This window comes from Simochromis diagramma, unplaced genomic scaffold (assembly GCF_900408965.1).
Source record: "Simochromis diagramma unplaced genomic scaffold, fSimDia1.1 OVJJ01000518.1, whole genome shotgun sequence".
NCBI lineage: Eukaryota > Metazoa > Chordata > Actinopteri > Cichliformes > Cichlidae > Simochromis > Simochromis diagramma.
The window spans coordinates 127,350-135,482 of NW_024387336.1; the positions used below are offsets into that span (position 1 = coordinate 127,350).

The window sequence follows — 8,133 nt, forward strand, 5'->3', positions numbered from 1 at the left end:
TTCACGGTTGTCCAGTCCTGTTTCCTCTCGTATACAGGGGTAGAAGAGCTTCTCTGTCTCGTAGGAAGTGAAGGCCAGTCGGTTTCAGAGATTTCAGCTCGCTGTGCCCTGCCTGTGATACGTCCTCCCCCTTCCAGGAGACATGATTTATGTCTTGGTTTTGCACCAAGACAGTTGTTAAGTCTAATTGTTGAATGTTGCCATTGTGTTTCTTAAATTTGTACAGTCTTAGTTTAAGCAGTAGGATCAAAGCCATCCCTTTGATCCTGACCACCTCTCCAGCCACTCTGTGCTGGGGGAGGTTTTATTGCAGATACATCCTATCTGGAAGATCTGCTTCTTTTGATGTAGGCTTCCTGCGTTTACGACCCTTTGGTCAGCAGGAGGTCTAACCACACACACACACACACACACACACACACACACACACACACACACACACACACACATTCTCTTACAGAAGTTCACACATATACATAAAATGCTTTGTCTTAGAACCAAGGGGGCGTGGCTTTGTTCTGACGTGTTTTGTGTGAACTGTCTCTCAATAAAAGGTAGCAGGAGGAGGTCAGATCTGGGGGTCATTTTCGTGGTGGACACAGACGAGGCCTCCCTTGCGCAAATAATCGATCGATCGACTGTCTTGTTTTCTTCATGATGAATAAGTCTCTAGAATTAGCGGGGTTTGTGGAAACACAGACCCAACATTTATTTGGTCCTCCGAGCCGGAGCCTAACATATTGCATCCACCGAGGAGAGGGAAAGGACGCCACCGCAACGTCTGGGATGATTGACGTAAAGCCCTGGTGTTTCACTTTGCTTTGTTACCAGGCCGGGAAGTTTGCGCCTGACCTCCCCTCGGGATGGATGGCGATTGACGGGATCCAGAGACTCTTCCCATGAACGTAAACAAACAGTGAGTAGAAAAGGCCTTATGCGTCACTGAGACTGCGCGGGTACACGCGAGTCCAGGGGAGCGCTGGTTGCGCGGTTTCACGCGAACCTAAAACAATAGAGAGCGGCTACGTGACCGTGCGGTTTCTTGCAGGTACGGGAGTGCGCTAGCCGTGCGGGAAAGGTCGCAGGCTACTAAAGAAACGGCTCCATAGCTGCGCGGTTTCACGCGAGCACGGGAGTGCGTTAGACTGTGCGTTTAGGACGCAGGTCCATTGGCTGTGCGGGCAGGACGCAAGCTATTAAATAAAAGCAATGGCTCCGTAGCTGCGCGGTTTCACGCGAGCACGGGAGCGCGTTGGTTGCGCGGGTCCACGCGAACCTAGAAGAAGCGGCTCTGTGACTGTGCGGATAGGTCGCAGGTCCAAGAGCACGCTAGCTGTGCGTTCTGACGCAAGCTTTGATTTTTATTTTATCTTATTTTTACTTTAGTGTATTTTTCTCCGCCGTTAAAGGTATAGAGAGTTTAAGATTATAGACCTTAAAGTGTGTGAATGAGCATATGCGTGTGTGAGTGCCAGTAAAGTGAACGCAGCAGCACAGAAGGAAACCTAAAGCGGTGTTAACGTAATTCTGTGACCTGTTGTGTACACGTAGCCTGGGTTTTGGAGTAAGGTGTTACCTGCCGTAAACTTAAAAGAATTGTCACAATGGGGAATGAAATGTGTAAGTCTGCCTTAGAAGGGGATGTAAAATTTATGGAGAAATTTTTACCGGGCAGCACGCAGTATGTAGGTTGTTGGCGTGAAAAATATGGATTTGAAGGGACATTAGTGGAAGTTAAGTGTAAAATGCTTGAAGAAAGAATAGCTGTAAGTGTAGCAGGTAAAACAGGGAAAGCGAAGCAGAGGAAGGAATTGCAGTTAGCAGTTGCTAAGTTGTGGCTGGAGCAGGCTCAAAAGTGGAGAGAAGCACAGAATGTTAAAAGAACAATATTGCAAGCAGTAGTTGTGAAACCTGAGGATGAAACAGCTCAATCCACTGCAACTACTTTAGAACAACACCGTAGAAAAGCATTAGAAAGAGCAAGAACGTTAGCAGAAAGAAGAGCCAGAGAAGAGCGTGAGAGAGCAGAGGCAGAGGTGGAGGAGAAATTAAAGGCTGAGTATGGAGAGACATTAGGAGCAGCATTGAGTCCAAGACAGACTAGGCAGGGCAGGAAACAGAAAGTAAAGTTAGTGAACACAAACGTTACAACCACATATCCATCCCTGACACAACACAAAAAAACATATGGTGTTTCTGTCCCAGAGTGTGAAGATGAAGAAAGTTTTTCTCCCGATCCATTCCGTGAGTGTGAGCATGTTTGAAGTCATGGTGTGTGTGAAAAGCTATCCAGCTGGGGCAGATGTGATTCTGCAGATCACCTGCCCAGTGGACAAAAAGAAATAAAATAGTTGTGTGGATGAATGATAGCATGAAGAGTGTTTGGTGTTTCTCAGTCTGAAACAGCTGTAATTCTGTTTTGGAGAAAAGTACAGTTAAAAAAAAAACAGAGAGAGATGTGTGTTGTTTTAAGCAATGATGAGAATAATGAAAGTGTGGTGAGAGATGAACACAAAAACATACAGAAAATGCATCAACTATACTAACCCTACATGCATATACACATAGATGATACTCATGAAGACCAGACAGCATCTTAAGCATGAGATTCTGTTTGTCATCTTGTCCAAGTCACTAGTAAGATGAAAGTGATACATAGACTAGTGGACTGAATATTATAGGAGGACAGATGGTTGCATCATAGAGGAGAAAACAGAATGCTGATGAGAGGTCTTAAATGAGTGAGCTGAGTGAGCTGATTGTGAGTTTCTGGTGTGTGAAGAAGTTTTAACATGGCACACATTTAGTTACATGAGAAGAAACTTATTATGTGCTAAGACAACAGGGTTATGCTGTATGTTGTGTGTGATTGGATGAATGTTTGAGATTAAACTGGCTGTTCATTTGTCTTTTGTTATTAAGTTGAGCCTGCCAATTGGGTTGTTACGATTTATCCCCCTGGCATGAAGAACACGTGTCATGACTTAAACAAGGCCTTTCTTTCCTTTATTTTCTTTATTTTCTTTCTTTTATTTTGTTACTTTCATGGTGCACTGAAAGTTTTGTTTGATGATCTCTGTTTGAGCAGATCTGCACGATTAGAATCGAAGCGTCGTCGAGAAAACTGTTGCAAAGTGAGCTTCTCCAAAATTAAAATGGGCTCAGGAGAAAGCCACTTATTGAGACAATTAGGAAACAAATTCCTGTCCAAAAGGATTCAACGAGGAAATCCAGTCTAAATTATTTTTCTTTTTGAAATGACGTTGTTTTGCTGAGCGTGGAAACGAATGCGACGATAATTTCCACAATTAGCAAAAGAAGGAATCACTGAGTGAATGAGTAAGAATTTTAAAATAAATGGGGAACTGACTGACTGACTTAACACAATTGTGTGAAGTCAACCCCCACCTGACAAAGGTGTGGATGTATCTCTGTGTGTGTCTCTGTTGCAGGAGCAGAAGGAGACCACAGGAGGAAACTTGGATCACATGACTATGTGAACTCTGAAAATTTAACCTTTTAGTTTAAATTTTTCTGTGTCTGTGAATTTACCAGGTACCATTCACTACCTTGTGTTGCTCACAGAGATTACTGTGAGAAAGAGTGTATACACCTGCGCAGCGCTAACATTTACATTTCTTTTTACAGCAGATGGTTAATCATGTGATTTGATCATGTGATTTACAGCAAGAGACAACTTAATGATGTTTTTCTAGCACAGGATTACTGAGATTTTGTATGAAGAGAACTGTAGTTACAGGCTATATGTTGATGATGAAATTACACTGTGTTGTTGAGAGAATGTTGGAGGGAATGTGAATGTTACAGGGGAGAAATTAATACAGTTTGAGACATACTGTGATGAGACCATTGTTACTTTTCCACAGCGAGTGTTAACTTTATGACTTTTCACAGCTCCTCTGGAATCTGGATGGCCGACACCTGACAACCAGGACGAACCGTGTGTTTGGCTAATGTTTGTTTTCTTTAAGAGTGCTTGTAAAGGATTCGGCACAGACAGACAAGTGACAATTGAACAGATGTGCAGTGGTTACAGAATAGTTACATGGAGCTCATTATCTGACCACACTGTTGGGCTCATGGTGAGTGACAAACTTAAGGGAAGTCACTGATTACAATGTGGAATGACGTTGAGATGTTAAATAATTTGGAACAAATTATGGGAAAAAGTAGGAGTTTAATGAGTTTAGAATAAACCTGCAAGGATACTTGTCTTTGTGATGCTGAATACTTTATTACTCTTATGATCTATAGTTAGTTGCAAATGTGAAGTTGTTTTAACTTTAAGACTTTGTCTTCTAGGATACAGGAGCTGGAAGCTAAACAAGCTGAACATTTAAGTGCTGATTAATGTTTTACACAGGGTTACAGCTTGGAGTGAAGCTGCTCCAAGGGACAAACCCTGGAGATTGTTTTAGGGAGACTGTGCAACACTCTTGTACATGTCTCATTGGGGAGCTGACACATGGCGAAAGCCGTGTGGCAAGAGGAGTGTCATTTTTTTGATTTGTAGATGTCGTGAGGTGCCATGACGAGAAGGAGTGACTGAGAGGATCGTCCACAAGATGGAAGCTGAGGCCTGGAGAGAGTCTTCAGGAGGATCAGAGATCACCTTCAGCACAGAGAGCTGTGCTACTGGGCTTCCAAAGGATCGTCACAAGGAGATCATCACGAGGAGACTTTGCACAGCACAATCTTAAATAAGATGAAAGAGTTTCGACGTTGACGTTAAGGAAGACAACTACGGGGTACGACGTGCTCTGCCTTAAAATCTTCAGCAGCGTTGGAAAATGGAACTTGAGGGAGCGTGCCAAGCTCCAAAAGTGATAGCGCAGAGGAGGTCCAGTGATGGACTTGTGGTTCTGTGAACAGCACAAATGCCAGGTGACTGTAAAATAACTAACAGCACTTTTTCCACAAGTGAAGCCAGTAACTTACTATCCTAAAAGATTAGCTCTAGTTGCTCGTGCTTTACCTCCATGCGTGAGATCAGTATGTGCAGCAGCTTAAGCTGTACAATGTTTCAGGAAATAGTTTATTTCACCTTTTGACATTGTTAGTTCCACACGAGGTAGATGTTTACTACTGCAGACTAAACTTACATTTCTGTCACCTACAAGACACTTGTCTTTCATGTTACTGTTACTCTCACAACCACACATATTACCATAAAGTGGTGCACAATTCTGAATCTGTCCAACCCTTTTTGCCAATGGAGGAAGGGCACTTCTCATGAGTGTAGAGAGCGCGAGGAGAAGAAGTGTAAGCTGAGGGATGACTTACTAAATGTGCCACTCGTTGAGGGAAAGGTTTGGTTAACAGCAGAGGGACAGACTAGAACACGTTTTACTGTAGCAGACAGTGAGAGAGAGTTATCTATGTAGGACAACTAGCATGTTTCATATTTGCTTGAGCAGCAGAGATGCTAGCTTTAATGGAAGCATGTAAAGCTGTAGAGAGACAATATACACTGATAGGCAGTATGCATTGGCTACTGTACATTTCCTTGTAGTGCAGTGAGTGAGACGAGGTGTGACAACCTCTACAGGGAAACCTGCAGAACACACCAAACTCTTGCAAAATCTGCTGGAGGCAGCGTTATTAACCAGTGGAATTGCCGTTTGTAAATGTGCAGCACACATGTGAGGGAAAGATCCAGTTGCATTAGGGAAAGTTTTTGCAGATAAGATCACAAAAGAGGCAGCTGTAGTTAAACATGGTGTTAACCTTTTATCAGTACAACATCAGCAGACATGCAGGCCACTCACCTACAGCAGGAAAACAGTTGTGACTTACAGAGGGAGCAAGCTTGCAGGATGGTGTTTATTATCTGTGTGATAAACCAATACTGCCTAATAATTTGTATAAGACTGCTGCTATTTTGAGCCATTGGCTATACCATGTCTCAAACAGGAGGGAGATGAGCAGTAGTTTATACTTTAGGATTATTAAATACTTTTAAAAAAACTTTTTGCAGGCAGAGAGAACTAATGGAACAGTAAAGTTAAGATTTAGGAAGACAGGCAGGACATGGTTAGACTGTATAGAATTAGTTAAGATATACATGAGGATTACTCCAGCAGAGAATGGTCTGACTCTTTGAGATTACACATGTTAGAGCATTTAGAGTTCTAGTCTTCTGTAGTGATGATAGAAGAGCAGAAGAGAGAGCATATTAGCAGATTAGATGCTTGAAAATGTTTAAAAGTAAAGTAGTCATGAGAACAAATGATCTGCCAGATGATTCTGTTTCTCTGCAGGAGCAGAATCTGAAGTCTGGAGATTGGATGTTGATAAGGCCATGGAGAGGAAGTGCTGGTCCAGTCCATGGTGGGAAGGTCCCTATCGGGTGCTGCTGACGATGACCACAGCAGTGAAGATTACTGGAAGGAACACTTGGATATATCAAGCGCACTGCAAGAAGGTGACACACATCCAGGCCAGCTCGGAGTAAGTGGCAGGAAGACCGGGAACAAAGGGGGGGAAAGCCTCCAGGGCCCTTCGTCTCAATCCGGTGAAGAAACCAACTGAGCCACAGGTACTCATCAGAATGGCTGGGAATGTGCTGTGCATCTTCTTGTGCCTGTGGACCCTGAGTGGGATGACAGGGAGCGCACTGGAACAGAGCAAACCACACCAAGTGCCGCATGGGTTTTCAACAACTACTGGTGGCAGTTTAAGAACACAACCGCTCACATAAACAACGAGACCAATGGTTATGCTTGTGATGCCACTGGCTACACATTCTTCTGGACTGTGGCCCTATAGCATCACTGAGAGCGAGACAGTTTGTTTGGTTGCTTTAGCAACACATCCAGGAACACTGCCAACTTTTCAACTGCTCTGAACCTGAATGGAAGGTTGATTCACCAGTAGCTGGGAAGGTGAACTGCTCTAGTACGATAGAGCTGCTCGTCTGACTCAAAGAATATGACTTGTTGCAGGACATTATACAGTTAAACGAACTGGAAACAGGCCAATTGCCTATGTGTATGAAGGACAATGGATTAGCCCAAGTTGGAGATTAACCATGGAACATGGCAACATCACCTATTCTTTTGTCTTCTGCAAGAAGGATGTAAACAGAGAAGCCTTTTGTCTACATTCACATCATGAACACTTGAGGTTTTGAGCCAAGAAGATCAAAACAGCTTGATCCAATTTCCTTTACAAAGCTTTTTCTGTGGTGACAACAGGACAGGAGAAGAGTTGTAAATGCAGATAATTCACCAGTTGACTCTAACCCCCACAGGATGCCTACAGTGAGAAGATTTGGGGGGTTGATAGGAGTCATAAAGAAGGGTGTTGACCAGGCTGCAGCTTTGAAGCTAGCTGAGAGCCACATGGACAAACAATGAAGTCAACTGATGTGTTTAAATACATATGTCTATATACAGTTGGATTGTAGTGACATATGATTTTTGAGAATGATGATTCTTCTTGTTTGACCTTTGACATTCAGTTGTTTACTTGAAGAAATACATAATGGATTGCACGACAGGAGTAGATCCGCCACAAGGCTGGATAGGTTGGTTACTGTCTGGTCCTTGGTGGAATCTTCTTTTGAAAATATTAATTCCTGTTTTTGGACTGTTGATACTGATTTGCTTATGTATAGGATGTAGTTTACTGTGTATGAATGAAATCTATACTGACACTGTCTAAACAAAGGGTGCATAAGTTGAAATTTATAAGAACAATGACAAAAAGGAGGGAAATGTTAAGTCTAATTGTTGAATGTTGCCATTGTGTTTCTTAAATTTGTACAGTCTTAGTTTAAGCAGTAGGATCAAAGCCATCCCTTTGATCCTGACCACCTCTCCAGCCACTCTGTGCTGGGGGAGGTTTTATTGCAGATACATCCTATCTGGAAGATCTGCTTCTTTTGATGTAGGCTTCCTGCGTTTACGACCCTTTGGTCAGCAGGAGGTCTAACCACACACACACACACACACACTCTCTTACAGAAGTTCACACATATACATAAAATGCTTTGTCTTAGAACCAAGGGGGCGTGGCTTTGTTCTGACGTGTTTTGTGTGAACTGTCTCTCAATAAAAGGTAGCAGGAGGAGGTCAGATCTGGGGGTCATTTTCGTGGTGGACACAGACG

General features: G+C 43.1%; 1 long non-coding RNA gene across 1 annotated transcript; it reads left to right on the plus strand.

Annotated features, from left to right (window-relative positions):
* Positions 1 to 607: 607 nt before the first annotated feature.
* On the plus strand, positions 608 to 7,713 carry LOC120718193. Its single transcript, XR_005692407.1, has 2 exons — positions 608 to 916; positions 4,535 to 7,713. It is a non-coding gene; the product is annotated as an uncharacterized LOC120718193 (long non-coding RNA).
* The last annotated feature ends 420 nt before the right edge of the window (positions 7,714 to 8,133 follow it).